At 35.8% G+C, this 15,862-nt stretch overlaps 1 protein-coding gene, 1 non-coding gene and 1 pseudogene across 3 annotated transcripts in view; 2 read left to right on the top strand and 1 right to left on the bottom strand.

The window, feature by feature from the left end:
- Window positions 1-15,862, top strand: part of GALNT13 (polypeptide N-acetylgalactosaminyltransferase 13) — a 540,912-nt gene that overhangs the window by 108,441 nt on the left and 416,609 nt on the right. The window lies entirely within an intron of this gene.
- On the bottom strand, window positions 6,026-6,154 carry LOC131828244 (U2 spliceosomal RNA; annotated as a pseudogene).
- On the top strand, window positions 9,461-9,586 carry LOC131828448 (small nucleolar RNA SNORA40). Its single transcript, XR_009352454.1, has one exon. It is a non-coding gene; the product is annotated as a small nucleolar RNA SNORA40 (small nucleolar RNA).

Raw genomic sequence — 15,862 nt, 5'->3', positions numbered from 1 at the left:
ATTTACAGTTATGGTGTTCCCAGTCCCAAATGATATGACAGCGTGTAAATGGTGACCTGATCTTTCTGTGCCAAGGCCCTGGGGCAAGGAAGAATTACCAGATTTGAGGGACAGAGAAAATGCTAATAATTGCTGGAGGACAGAGACCAAGGAAGTTAATGGTGTGGTCAAATCATTCTAGGCTATATTAAGAGTGTTGCTTTTAATTCTAAAAGCAGTGGGACACCACTGAAGGATTTTAAACAGGGAAGCCCAAAGGTCATAACTAACTGCCATGTGAAAAAATAGATTAGAAAACCTGAAAAATCGGTGGGAGGGAGGACCTTTTGGAAGGTTACTGCAGTAGATTGGAAGATGACATAATGGTAGCTTGAACCGGTTTCTGGCAACACAGATGGAGAATCAGAAGAATAGATGGGATTGAGAAAGAAAGCTTTAAGAAGGGTAATGAGCTTAGCTTAGAGACAGTTGCAGATTGTTAGGGGATGAGTGAAAAGGGAGGTAACTAAGATGATTCCAGGTTTCGTGCTTAAGCTATGGCATAAATGAAAGTGATCTTTGCTAAGAAAATGAGTTTAATCTTGGATATGTTGCCCTTGAGTTGCCCTTGGGAGATTCGTGTAAAAATGTTGAGTAGGCATGTTTCTGAAACTTAGAGAACCATGAGGCAACTTTTAAAATTTGAAAAACTATCTTTTTAAGGCAAATGAAAGGAACTACTTCTGCACTAATCATATAAACCTAAAAAACTTGTCATCTTACCCTTCTTGGAAATTTAAAAAACAGAAGAATTGCAAAGGATTTAGAGGCAGGCAGTGGTTTGCAAGCTTTGTTTCTCAGAATCCTAAGATACCAGGAAGGATCCTCAGAGCATCCTGTGTACTGAGGAGGTGGTCCTTAACCTCCTTCTCATGGAAAAGAATTTTGCTTTTTTCTACTACATAAGCTGCAATTTCAAATTATATTTTACTTTTAAAAGGATTCATTTTTTAAATTAAAAATATCTACATCTATGAATGGTAATTCTCTGATACATTAATAAAGAATAGTTAGGAATTGGAGTTCACATAGGGCAACTACTCTTATCTTCTACACATAACATTGGGTTGGAAGGACTGTTCGGTTCTTATGCAAAATTATTCTCATGTCTGTGATATGTTTGAAAAATAATTTTCAGAAATAAGAGGGCAAAAGATGCTTCAAGCCACGGTTTTATATTGTGAGTTTTGCATTGTTACCTGAGATCAGCAACTGGGTGAACCAGATTATCTCCTTTTAGCTTGCAGATTTTTAAAGTTGCTGGGAATGAAGACTAGTGATCCATTTACAATATTCCTCTGATTGAGATGGAATAGACTGAGATACATTTTGTCTTGCTGGTCCCTTTCTCTGTAGTCTTGTTACTATTTTACTATATATTTTATCACGTCTGTTACTGTAATGTCATTTTCTGGATTAGGAAGTGGTGTTGCCCTTTTTCTTGCTATGAAGGACAAATAATTACCACATGCAGAATGCCCCTGGACTACAGGAACTGAAAAGGTATAATTCCAGCTTTCTGAGCTCTTTCAGACTGACACTCAACTGTAACAAATGTGTGCTGAGAGAAATTAACATTTTTTTCTCTCATATTTCACCACAATTCACAGGAACAAACACAGTTCCAACACTGATCATTTTAGGCCAGTGAAACGTTAAGAATCAAAGTGCCAGGCTCCGAGAGAAGTTATACTGTGGAATTAAACTTTATGATCCATTTGCAAGGATTAAAACGTACTTGGCTCATCCTAGTAAGTAAATACTGCTAAATTTATTTAAATATTGATCTGTTTTCAGTGGAAGGATTAAATGGATTTCAAAATGTGGAGGTTATAAATGTATGCAAAGCATTTTCTACTGTGATACAAATCCTGAGCCATTTCACGTTACAAGTCTGTAAATAGGTTGCTGATAACTGCAAATTCTGTTGTAAGTTGTAGCCATCATCTGTCATCAAGTTGGTATGTGGAAGACAGGGACAGATTAGTTTCTGCATAGCATCTGTCAGTGTAGATAGCTACTTCCTTTGGTGGGTGAGAAGCTTTACTACCTTGAGCAGGTAATATAGGGCCTGTTCTAAGATTCACTCTGTATTTCCCTTAACAAGTGGTGATGAAGCTATAACTTCTACCTTGAATTTCAGAAATATGATGAATGATCTTAAACATTTTTCATTTCATTTTTCAAAATAATTTGTACATGATCTTATAAATATAACTTCATACAAAAAACACAAAACAAAACAGATGACAGTTGTTTTTAATCTGCCTAGAGGAAAAAAAAAGTGTATATTCAATAAAAGTTTTATGTTTTCTGTAACAGAGTGCTGAGAATATTTCAGGTACTAGATGGTGAGAATTTTGTTAGCATTGGAAGAGGGGGTGAAAAAGACGAAATTTACTGAAAGGAAAACTATGTCTGTCTGGAAATAATTTCAGTGAAGATTAGATATATTTTATAAAGTTAATTTGTCAGAAACATGAAAGCAAACTTGGTATAAGCTGTTCTATTTATAAACTAATTTTTCTTTGTTATGTAGCTAGTGAAATTCGGTATCAACAGTGTGTAGTGAAATTTGCTACAGCTTTTTCAATTCTTACTATATATATATTTTTTTAATAAATACAAGTGTTACTTTAGTCTTTATCAGTTCTGAGCTGGAGTAGAACTTCCAGATAAATCTGATGCAGGTTATTATAGTAGTTTAAAAATAATAATTATTTATGGCATTGGGATGTTTTCTCCAAATTAAATAATTTTAAATGAGAAAATAGTTTTCTTTTTTCTTTTCTTCTAAAAAGTATCTAATTTCTTGTTAAGTGTCAAGTCAATACTTGTTAAACGTCAAGTAATTTCTTGTTAAGAAATTAAAGTTGAGGTAAGTGTTAACTAGGCTAATACAGGTATTTATTTATAATCCCTGTACCTATTGGAAACTATGATTTGAATGTGCATTTAAAATAATATAATTTGGGTGCCTGGGTGGCTCAGCGGGTTAAGCCTCTGCTTTGGGCTCAGGTCATGATCTCGGGGTCCTAGGATCGAGGCCTGCAGCGGGCTCTCTGCTCAGTGGGGAGCCTGTTTCCCCCTCTCTCTCTGCCTGCCTCTCTGCCTATTTGTGACCTCTCTCCATCTGTCAAATAAGTAAATAAAATCCTTAAAAAAACTACGAAAAATAATATAATTGAATTCTCTTCTTCTTCTTCTCTCCATTTATTTTTTGGGCTGGTTAGGGTTATTTGATAAAGTTGGTCTGTGACCAAACACTGAAGTGTCCAATGGATGATTTATGTTCATAGTAAGGAAAGATTTAGGCTTCATTCTCTCCAACTGATTTCTAAATATGACAAACTAAAATGAGATTTTATTTGCATAAAGAAAGAATTTGAGTATCATTTATTCCACTGCAACCCTTTATGTCTTTGGCATTCTATTTTAATTTTTAACACGCATATAACATGTGGCAGTGTATATAGTCTAAATGAACATATTTCATTCTGTGCCCTTTGTAGTGTGACATAGTGGCAGTTTCCAGAAAGGTGGTGTCACTTACCTTGTTCCCTTTAGAGAAAATGTTGTGCTTCTTCTAAAGGAAAAGAAAGATAATGTGAGGATAAAACAGGTAATATTTAATGGTATCACAAAACTACAATAAATTTTATTGGTTAGTTTAAGGAAATATCTTTCATATTTGATTATATCTGTCATCTTTAATTTTAAAGTTTTATTTTTTACAATAAAATGCTTCTTAAAGGAAATCCATTGAATGCTGATTTTTATTTTAGGAGCTACAGCTTTCAGAGTTTAAGGAAATAACTGTATTGTGGTCAGAGATGATTACTAATAGTGTAATGCTTTCATTTGAGTTCTCATGTTGTAGGAGTTTTGTGGAATTTGGAAGGAGAAGAAATGGAGGTCAGTTTATGGAAACCTCAAATTGTTTTTGTAATTGACCATTTGGATCATCAGTGATAGTTCTGATGTGGAACACAACCACTGTGTGTGCAGTTTCACTTAGATACTTGGAAGTGTATTTGGGAGGCTAGTGTAATAAAGGATATTATTATAGCTCTAGAAGACTTGGATATACTAATAGCACCTAGAGAAATTAACATTCACATAGAGCCAAAAAGTGAAATTTAGAGAAAGTTACCTTTAATATATACCCAAATAATATTAGTACTATTATTAATATTACCATTAATATTACTAATTCTTTAATATTATTTTTACCTTTAATAATGCATTTTATTTGAATTGAATAAATTCAAACCTTTATTTTCATGAAACATGCATGTTTTTTTCAGCCAAATGGTGAGTTTCTCGCCATTCACTTTTTTCTTTAATCAGCTTTATTGAAATATAATTTATAAACAGGTACATTCACCAGTTTTAAAGGTACATGATGATTTTTGACAAATACAATACAGCTGTATAATCACCAACATGATCCTTTTCCCTCAGCCCCTGGAAACATTGATCTGGTTTTTGTAACTATAGTTTACTGTCTAACATATCACTGATGCTTCTGTTCACAATTTTAGGGTTTTTTTCTCCCCTTTGTTTTATTTTTGTTAGTGTGCATCACTATTAAGGTAACTGCTGTTATATTCTGCAGTATTGAATCTATTGTTAATTCTACCCAGTTCCGTTGTCCACTTCTGTAAGGACTTTCTATAATAAAATATGCATAATTTTTCAGCTGGCTATTCAAGATCAAATCCTGCTTTTGATGTTTGAACTTTCATCTGCAAAATGGAAAAATAATTATGTGTGCCTCATAGGATTAAATTCAATTATCTGTGTATAGCCCTTAACAGTAAATAGTAAGCTCTCAGTGAGTACTAGCTGTTATTCTTATTATAACTTAGTCTTTGTGACTTCTTAAAAATGCCATTTCTTAGGTAATTAAATATACTCATTATTTCTAGTTTTCAGCTAAGAGCGTCACTTTCTCAGGAAAAAAGACTTTTACTTCCTTCTTAACTTCTCTTCCTTACAAAATAAGTTCAGAGGGCAGTTTCTTTTGAAGTCCTCTTGACAGCATCCTGCCTGGGCCCCTTTTCTCACCTTCATCCATATGGTGTACCTTCTCAATTGGTAGTTGAGTTGTATGAAGAATTCCTTTCCTGTTTCTTGCTATTCCTCTTCTACATCGGTTTTTACATTAAACAGATTTATTCATGAATTTTTCTTTGGACTGGGAGTTCCTGGAGGAGTGGGTTTTCATTTTATTTGTTGTATTTTCAGCACCAAACACAGTAGCTTGCATTGTAATTACTTAATATTGAAGGTCAATATACAAAATGATCAATAAGTTCTAGAAAAAAACCATTAACTTTTGCAGGTGTCATTTTCATTTTAGCAGTATTATGGACTATATCAGCTTGACACATTAATGGCCTTCCTTCTCACCTATCTTAGCAAACTGTAAAATATGAAGAATTTACCCTAACAACTACTTGACAATACATGAAAACATGTTCTGACCAAATGTCTCCAGAAGACTTCCAGGCCTGTTTTGCCTGATGCATTTCCTTGTTTCATTATTTATTAAAATGCTATTCAGGAAGCTGAATTTGGTGGTGGTTTGCAATGCTGCATTTTTATTGGAAATCTTTGGCTATATCTAGTTTCCTTAGTATAAGTTGTTATGTGATCTTAGCACAGTTGTCCAGGTCAGAGCACTTTTGTACTTTCATGGTAGTTCTAAAACTGGCCTTTGGCCAGATTATCAAGCATTATGGAAAAATAATGTGAAATTTCTAGATAGCATTTCCACTGATAAGTTACTGAGACCCTGATAAGGAGCCCCTAAGAGCTGGCTTTCTCCTATAATTTGACTGTAGCAATAAAAAAAGACAACTATGTCTCTATGACTTTGCCTCTTTTCTGTATCATTACCTTGTATTTGCTTTTTATAGTAAATAGTTGGCTTCCAAATGTCAAAAGCTATATGCATTAATATGGAGGTTTGTTTATTCTGGAAGAGTATCACTTAGATTACAGTATTTTCTTTTGAATTTGCACCTCCAAATTAGAAGAAAGACATGCAGTACTCAAAAATGTATATTACTTATTACACTTGATCTTAGCCAAAAGGCCGAGAAGTGATTGTATATTACTTATTAAAACAAAAGGGAAATATCATTAATTTTCCAAATGAGATGTTCTAGTTTTAATTACTTGTAATTTATAGTAATCAATGAGAACTAGAGGGTTCCTCCCTGGCTCAGTTTGTAGAGCATGGAACTCTAGATCATAGTTTTGTGAATTCAAGCCATATGCTGAGCAGACAGCTTACTTTAAAAAGAAAAAGAAAAAATGGAAAAGTAAGTACTAGGACTACAGCAGTATATTTGATCATATAGCAAACATTAACTAGGATCTGGTAATCACACATTTGAAAGTCACTAACAGGGAGATACACTCTTGGCATTCCAATTTAAACGTATGGACACTCTAAATTGTAGCTTGGCATTTATTTGTAACCTTTCCACTTCTAAAACCTTTTATTTTAAGTTTATCTCAATTACTTGTGACAAGATTTCCATGTCAGAGTGGAAGACTCAGTGTTCTTTGTTAGTATTTTGAAAAGTAAAATACCCTCTAATTGTGGAAGTTTCTAAGGAGCTCAGGATGTTCAAGGAATTAAGGCCAAATTGGGTTAGCCATATAGGTGAAGGGCAGAATTTATAAGAGACTCCTATAGAAAGTTAGTCAAGAGGCAGCTATACAGGTTAGCTGCTAGAGAAACTTTGGATTTTTTTCTGAAGTAGAGTGGAAGCCAATGAAAATGATCAACAACAAATAGAGAAGGGGCTTGAGAGGGAAATAACATAATTAGATTTACACTGAAAAAAAAAATCTCATTGTGGATATTGTTGGGCAAGTAGTTTGGAGGGAAAGAGGAGAAGCATGAGGACCAATAACTAGTCTAGTGCTAACTGAGGGTTTTGGAGGGTGAGCCTGGTGGTGGGTATTAAGGAGGGCACATATTGCATGGAGCACTGCATGGAGTGTGATGCATAAACAATGAATCTTGGAACACTGAAAAAAAATAAAATTACAAAAAAAATCCCAAAACCCACAAAAAACCTCACTAGTCTAGTGCAGTAGTCCAAGGGTGGAAGGGAAGAGGGTTTGAGCTTAGGAGGAGGAAATGGAGATGGGGACAAATGAATGGAGTTGAAATACATTTATCCATTGAATGAACATGTCTTGATAATATATTGGCTCTAAAAGATGAAGGATTGGGAAGAATCATGATGAGGTCCAGAACTCTGGCCTAAGCAGCACATAAATGCTGAGGTCATTTACTTAAAAATTGGACAAGGCAATGGGGAGAGGAATTGTTTGGGAATAGAAAGAAAGGAGGTTCTTATGAAACCAGGGTTTGGTGTTAGCTATTAGATTTGAGAGGCTCATAATCCATCTTAGTGGAGTTGTTAGGTAAGTGGTTGAAAATTAGTCTAGTATCAGGGAATAGGAACTTTGCTGCCTCTACCTTGGAGATAAAACAAATACTTAGTAAGAAAAAGCTATCTATCTATGCACTAAAGGGGGCAAATATTATTAGATCTAACCCTGAAGCTGAAAGACCTTGCACTTTAATTAGAGATATCAAATGCATATACACATGTTTAAATGGTCCCAGGATTGAGCCTATTCATATGCTTATTATAAGGATTTGGGCATGTTAGATTATGCCAGAGCAGGACACAGGGATTATATTCTGCAGACTGTTTTTGGAAGAATTTTACTCCTGTGCTGAAAAGAGATCTCATAGGCAATCATAGGAATATATTTTGCCCCTTAATTAGATGGAATGGAGCTCACCCTGAGCTTCAGGATACTTGACATAAAGGCAATGAAGATATGCTCTTTGCAGAGAAGGATATTATGGAATCATTCATTTGTTTCTCTGCTCTTTGCAGAGAAGGGTATTATGGAATCATTCATTTGTTTCACTGACAAACCTATGTTTGCAACAAAATTAAATAGAAAGAATTGTAAAATAAAAAGAGTTGTAGTATTAAGGGCCTTAGAGATATCCATGAAGTCAGCATTAAGCTCCTTATCAGTGTGATGGGAAGGAGCACCATGAACCAGGAATTTAAAATATGGGTGGTACTGGAATAAAGCTCTGGCAGAGTGATGTCCACATCAGCTGACATCATGAGTTTGTAAGAAACAAGGATATTAGTGGCCCTCCTGAGTAACATGTATCCACTCTATACTAGAAGAAAATTTAAAAATTTGAGGAAATGGCAAGGGCCTAAAGTGCTGATATTAGTAAAGGCTACATATTTTTTAAAGAGTTGCTGAATTATTTATGTATTAACTTTCTTACTGAACTCAGGTGACTAGTTAAAAGATAAGTATGATTTATTAATAAATTGGAAATAATAGTGAGTAAAAAAAGAGCAATTGCTAGAGATGGTAGTAAAAGAGGGATGATTCCCCTGTTCTCAAGAGAGTCATCATGTTGTATTTAAATTGAAATTTTGAAAATGAGGTAGTTTATGTCAAATTTGGGAATCACGGCCATGCCACATGCTTGCAATGATAGATAGAAGTGCAGTTATGGAGTGACAATTAGTTGTTATTCTTAAAACATCTTAGACTGAGCATTTGGGACACCTGAATCCTCTCCTATTGAAAGTTTGCTGAGAGTTTTCTAAGGAATTAATGCATAATGATTTAAAACAAGGTAAAGTAATACTTTATGATGGCATATTTGGTTCTGTTGAAAACTCTATTATTTGGCCTCAGTATTCAGAATCAGAATACAGTGATAGGTCTGCATCATATATTTCAAGCCCTAAGTAGAAACCTGAATCTCAAATTACATTCCTCTGTGCTTAAAAGGACACATCCTTTAGGGCCAAGGAATGAAATAGAGTGGAGAAGGCTTAGTGTTTGCCTGATTGTTTATATGCCTTCCTCTAAGGTATCAGTTTTTAAATATATATGGCCCAGTTATGATGATAAAAGTCAGCCCATTTAATTTTACCCATTTGGGGTGGTTGCATGAAGATGAAGTGAAGAGGACTCCCTTCTCTTTGAAACTAATGGTTGGGTGGAGTTTGAGTATCTGTAAAGATGTGAAAAAATATTTCTGGCAAGGTGATTGTGGAAGGAAATGTATATGAGTGTGGCAAAGTCCAGGGCAGTTTTAGAAGAAGAGTGAATATGACAGAGAACTATTTGTTAAGGATTTTTTCATATCTATTCACATTACAAACTACTGCAGCAATAAAAAGATGTGCATCCCTTTTCCTGCCTTCATACATCTTATGAATTTAGTGAGAAGTGTTAAGGAGTGAAAGATATTGATTGAAGTGATATTTTAAGGCATATTGATATGATATCAGAACACCTTTTGGACACAGCTTGGACAAAGAAAATTCTAGAGGTTCACACTTTTGCTGTTTTTGTTTAGTTTGTAAACAAAGACTTAGACAAAGTGCAAAAAATAAATCCTCTTTTGCAACCCAGAACTCATGGCTCAGTATGAGTTTTGATACAGATAAGAAGGAACAAGATCCGGGGTGCCTGGGTGGCTCAGTGGGTTAAAGCTTCTGCCTTCCGCTCAGGTCATGATCTCAGGGTTCTGGGATCAAGCCCTGCATCGGGCTCTCTGATCAGGGAGCCTGCTTTTCCCTCTCTCTCTCCTTGTGATCTGTCAAATAAATAAAATAAAAAATCTTAAAGAAGGAAAAAAAATAGAAAATTCTAGAGGTAAATAAACTTGTCAGAGACAGTGGTATTTGTAGATCTAAGAAGGATTATATTAACCTGTAGAAGCTCCTTACGTACAGAGGAAAGCCCATCAGAATAACATCAGACCTGTACACAGAAACCTGGCAAGCCAGAAAGGGCTGGCAAGATATATTCAAGGCACTAAATGAGAAGAACATGCAGCCAAGAATACTTTATCCAGCAAGACTGACATTCAGAAGGGATGGAGAGAGAAAGAGTTTCCAAGACCAGCAAGGCTTAAAAGAGTATGCGACCACCAAGCCGACACTGCAGGAAATATTAAGGGGGGTTCTATAAAAAGGGAAAAATCCTAAGAATATCATTGAACAGAAATATAGAGACAATCTACAGAAGGAAAGACTTCAAAGCTAACACGACGTCAATGAAAACGTATCTATCAATAATCACTCTCAATGTGAATGGCCTAAATGCATCCATAAAATGACACAGGCTTGCAGATTGGATAAAACGACAGGACCCATCCATACGTTGTCTACAAAAGACCCAGTTCGAACCTAAGGATACACCCAGACTGAAAGTGAAGGGATGGAGAAGCATCTTTCATGCCAATGGGCGTCTAAAGAAGGCTGGGGTAGTGATTCTCCTATCAGATAAATTAGATTTTAAACTAAAGACTGTAGTCAGAGATACAGAAGGACACTCCATAATTCTTAAAGGGACTATCCACCAAGATGATCTAACAATTGTAAATATCTATGCCCCCAATATGGGAGTAGCCAATTACATAAGAAAACTATTAATCAAGATAAAGAGTCATATTGATATGAATACATTACTAGTAGGAGATCTTAACACGCCTCTTTCAGTAATAGACAGATCATCGAAGCAGAAAATCAATAAAGAAACAAGAGCATTGAATGACACATTGGACCAGATGGACCTCATGGATATATAGAGAACATTCCACCCTAAAACAACAGAATACTCATTCTTCTCAAGTGCACAAGGAACCTTTTCCAGAATAGACCCCATACTGGGACACAAATCAGGACTCAACCGATACTAAAAGACTGAGATGATTCCCTGCATATTCTCAGATCACAGTGCTTTGAAACTGGAGCTCATTGACAAGGAAAAGTTTGGAAGGAACTCAAACACCTGGAAGCTAAACACCACCTTACTTAAGAATGCTTTGATCATTCATCTGTTGATGGACATCTAGGTTCTTTCCATAGTTTGGCTATTGTGGACATTGCTGCTATAAACATTCTAGTACACGTGCCCCTTTGGATCACTACGTTTGGATCAATGGATCAAGAAGATGTGGTATATATACACAATGGAATACTATGCAGCCATCAAAAGAAATGAAATCTTGCCATTTGCGACAACATGGATGGAACTAGAGCGTATCATGCTTAGCGAAATAAGTCAAGCAGAGAAAGACAACTATCATATGACCTCCCTGATATGAGGAAGTGGTGTTGCAACATGAGGGCTTAAGTGGGTACGAGAAGAATAAATGAAAGAAGATGGGATTGGGAGGGAGACAAACCATAAGTGACTCTTAATCTCACAAAACAAACTGAGGGTTGCTGGGGGGAGGGGGTTTGGGAGAAGGGGGTGGTATTATGGACATTGGGGAGGGTATGTGCTTTGGTGAGTGCTGTGAAGTGTGTAAACCTGGTGATTCACAGACCTGTACCCCTGGGGATAAAAATATATGTTTATAAAAAATAAAAAATTATAAAAAAAAAAAAGAATGCTTTGATCAACCAGGAGATCAAAGAAGAACTTAAACATTTTATGGAAACCAATGAGAATGAAGACACTTCAGTCCAAAACCTATGGGATACAGCAAAGGCGGTCCTAAGGGGGAAATACATAGCCATCCAAGGCTCCCTCAAGAAAACTGAAAAATCCAGAATATACGAGCTATCTCTACACCTTAAAGATCTGGAGAATCAACAGCAAATTAAACCAACTCCACACATAAGAAGGGAAATCATCAAGATTAGAGCAGAGATCAATGAGGTAGAAACTAGAGATACAGTAGAATGTATCAATGAAACTGGAAGCTGGTTTTTTGAAAGATTCAATAAGATTGATAAACCATTGGCCACACTAATGCAAAAGAGAAGAGAGAAAGCTCAAATTAATAAAATTATGAATAGGGGAGAGATCACAACTAACACCAAGGAAGTAGAAACAATCATCAGAAGTTATTATCAACAGTTATATGCCAGTAAGTTAAGCAACCTAGATGAAATGGATGCATTCCTGGAAAACTATAAACTCCCAAAATTGAACTAGGAAGAAATTGACAACCTGAATAGACCGATATCTAGTAACAAGATTGAAGCGGTGATCAAAAAACTCCCAAAAAACAAGAGCCCAGGACCTGACGAATTCCCTGGAGAATTCTACCAAACTTTCAAAGAAGAGATAACACCTATTCTCCTGAAGCAGAAGGAAAACTTCCAGACTCTTTTTATGAAGGCAGCATTACTCGGATCCCCAAACCAGGCAAAGACCATACCAAAAAGGAGAATTTCAGACCAATATCACTGAAAAATTTGGATGCTAAGATTCTCAACAAGATACTAGCAAACAGGATCCAACAACACGTTAAAAAGATTATCCACAATGACCAGGTGGGATTCATCCCTGGGTTATAAGGATGGTTCAACATTTGCAAATCAATCAATGTGATAGAACAAATCAGTAAGAGCGAAGAACCACATGGTCCTCTCAATTGAGGACAAAATCCAGCATCCTTTCCTGATTAAAATGCTTCAAAGTATAGGGATAGAGGGAACATTCCTGAACCTCATCAAATCTATCTATGAAAGACCCACAGCAAATATCATCCTCAATGGGAAAAAGCTCTCAGCCTTCCCATTGAGATCAGGAACACAAGGATGCCCACTCTCACCACTCTTGTTCAACATAGTATTAGAAGTGCTAACAACAGCAATTAGACAACAAAGAGAAATAAAAGGTATCAAAATTGGCAATGAAGAAGTCAAACTCTCTCTCTTCACAGATGACATGATACTTTATATGGAAAACCCAAAAGACTCTATATGGAAAACCCTCCCAAACTACTAGAACTCATACAACAATTCAGTAACATGGCAGGATACAAAGTCAATGTACAGAAATCAGTTGCTTTCTTATACACTAACCTGCAGAGATGAAACAAAACAAAAAGATCCACAATATATAAAAATATGGTTATAGAAATGAAGCAAAACTTTGGAGTTTGATCTGTCTAGATCTCAGAGAACCGTACTATTGATAGCATAATAACTAACATTTACTGAAGGCTTCTAATGAATACATAAACACACACTCATATACCCCATATATATTACATATATAAAGGAACACAGAGGTTCAATAACTTCTTCAATATCACAATTAGTAAATGGTGTAGGTGGCATTCTGCATAAATCAGCTATCATTTACAAAAAGATGGAGAAGAGAAAAAAATGTAAAAAGGTGGATTGTCACAGAAAAGCAAGAGAGAAAATCTATTTACCAACCATGTGTTCTTGTATCATAATTTGTGTTTAGAGACTTTCCACACTTAATTATATGGATTGCCAATGTTAGAATCCTAAATCTCTATTGTATAAGGCTTACTTGTAATAAATAAATAAATGAGTAACTAATATGCACTTCCAGTTTCTTAGAATAAAGTCTTTCCACGCTTAATGCAGAAATGAAAATGAGTCACTGGAGGATGATAAATTTTAGAGTTCCTTGTTATAAGGGAATTAGGCTCACTTAATCATATTTAAAAATATATTTTCTAGTCTGACATGACATTCATTACATATAGTAGTGTTCTGTTACTGTGGAAAATAAAACAAAAGAGTAGTTAGAGAATATGGAATGATAAATATCCTGGAGTTGTGCTAGACACAAATCTAAGTGAATAATGTAATGTGGACTTCCCTAGTCATATAGCTTACAAAGCAGAACTAAAAACTTTCTTCTGCAACTTCGAGCTAGTTCAGACTAAGATTTTAGAAAATTGGTGTACAAATGATGATAGCTATTGTCTCAACATTTGAAAGGCAGACTGAAACACAAAACTGGCTATTAGCCTAAAGCCCAAGTGCTTTTTAAGAAGAGGAAAACAACTGAAGCTAGCAAATTGACTTCCATTTGGGGTGGGTGCCCAGAGTTCTGACTAAATTCACTTGTGGTAACTTTCAAATCTCTGGGGGCATAGGTTCTACTGACCTTTGGGAAATGGAGCAAAGAGAAACAGGGCAGCTTTAACAAAACCACCCTTGGAGTTTCACTCAGCAAAACCTTCTCCAGGATAGTCAGCCAGAACAAATCATCAAATAACTTTCATAAAAATTGAAGCCTTCCTGGGAGAGGGGCAGAAAAATTCTTTCATACTGTTGGGAATAGTGTAGAGCTCATTCCAGTAAGCCCTTAGCTGGGGCTGAATTGCAGTAGGCCAGAGAATGTGAGAAGGAGCTGACCCTTGGCTGAGTAGAAAGGTTGGGGTGGAGAAGCCTAGAAGAAACCCAAATAGGGAACTAGAAGGTGGGGCCAGGAATCCAGAGAATCAACCCAAATGAGATAGCTTGGGAACAGTGAGGCCGTACTGGAGGACAAGGGCAAGACTCAGAAGAGAAATGGTAGACTTGTCCCAAGGTCCAAGTCAGAGGGGAGCCTGTGGTGGGGGAGTGTACAGAGTATTTCGCCCTCAGACAGGGTGTCCCTTTTCAAATGAAGTAGTACTATTGAAGCCTTTTTGGGCTATGTTACAAGAAGAGAAGGAATTTGGTATAGTTCATGCTATTGAGGGAATTATAAACTAGACCTATAAGCAAATAATTATTATATAATGCATTAAACAGAGATACTGTGAAGTGGTTAAGGGGAAGGTATTGACTTACATTTAATTCTCCTTTCTGCCATTCCTGGCCATGTTAACCTTTAGAGATTATTTAGTGTTTAGACTTCCATTTCCATTGTCTTGTAAGGAAGTGATTACATTACTGATGTTATTGGGCTGCTGTGGATTAATGTGCTGATCCACAGTGGGGACAGGATTGGACTAAATGGAGACATAGATTGGACAAGGACAGGACTGGACTAAATGACAAAGAAATAAACAATGTAGAAGGCTAATGGCTTCAGCAATGTGTTTGAAATAACGGAAAGTAAAATCACATAAATGAAATAATAATTTGATAATTGTTACTCTGTTTGGGGAGGCTGAACTTTTTAGAAACATAATACTACCTGATTATTTTGTCCTGGAATTTGATAAATGAGTGAATTAGCATTGCTCTATTTTTATGCTATGCTTTCAGTCTGTGAGTTCATCTAAATAACTAAAATATCAACCATTGTGTTTACTTAAATATTTGAATATCACAAACTGAAAGAACATGAAATGAAGTGGTAATTAACATAGTTCAGTGTATCTTACTATCTCATATGCATGTCTAAAATTAGTGTGCTAGGATAATATATACTTGTTCAGTTTAATTTCTAAGGCCAGAATTCTAGGCACAAATTGCACTTCGATGAAAATAAAATAACCATGAATGTCAGGAATGTTTAATGCTACTTAGAATGCATGTTGCAACATACATTAGTCTGTGGACATGTATCTGGAACTAAAGTGGAGTAGGACCAGATAACTTAGTATTCAGTTATTCATTTTATATATAGCTCATTGCAAAATACATGTATGGATAAAGTTGGACTCACCCTGAACACTGAATGGTCTGCTTGTGTAGCTTGTTTCTGGGCTTCTAGGACCACACAACTATATCCCTAGCAATAGTGGTAGTTGGTTCAGAACTGTGGATAGCGCTCTACTAAAAAAGACAAAGTGCATTTATAATATATTGTCTTGGGTTATCATTTACTCTGGGAAAACATTATGGTACTCATGTTTCCTTTCACAGCCCCTTATTTTAGAAGAAAAGGTGGAATAAAACAGAAAAGGCATGGCAGCAATAAGTGCTGCCTCATTATTCAGACCTATTAGGCAAATTAAATATTTTCATCAAGGCCAATAGAAGTAAACTAAGTTTTACGATTTTTTCCTTGCATA

This window comes from Mustela lutreola, chromosome 3, assembly GCF_030435805.1.
Source record: "Mustela lutreola isolate mMusLut2 chromosome 3, mMusLut2.pri, whole genome shotgun sequence".
Classification (NCBI taxonomy): Eukaryota; Metazoa; Chordata; class Mammalia; order Carnivora; family Mustelidae; genus Mustela; species Mustela lutreola.
The sequence above is the reverse complement of the archived record's forward strand: the minus strand, read 5'-3'. Positions and strand labels throughout refer to the sequence as shown.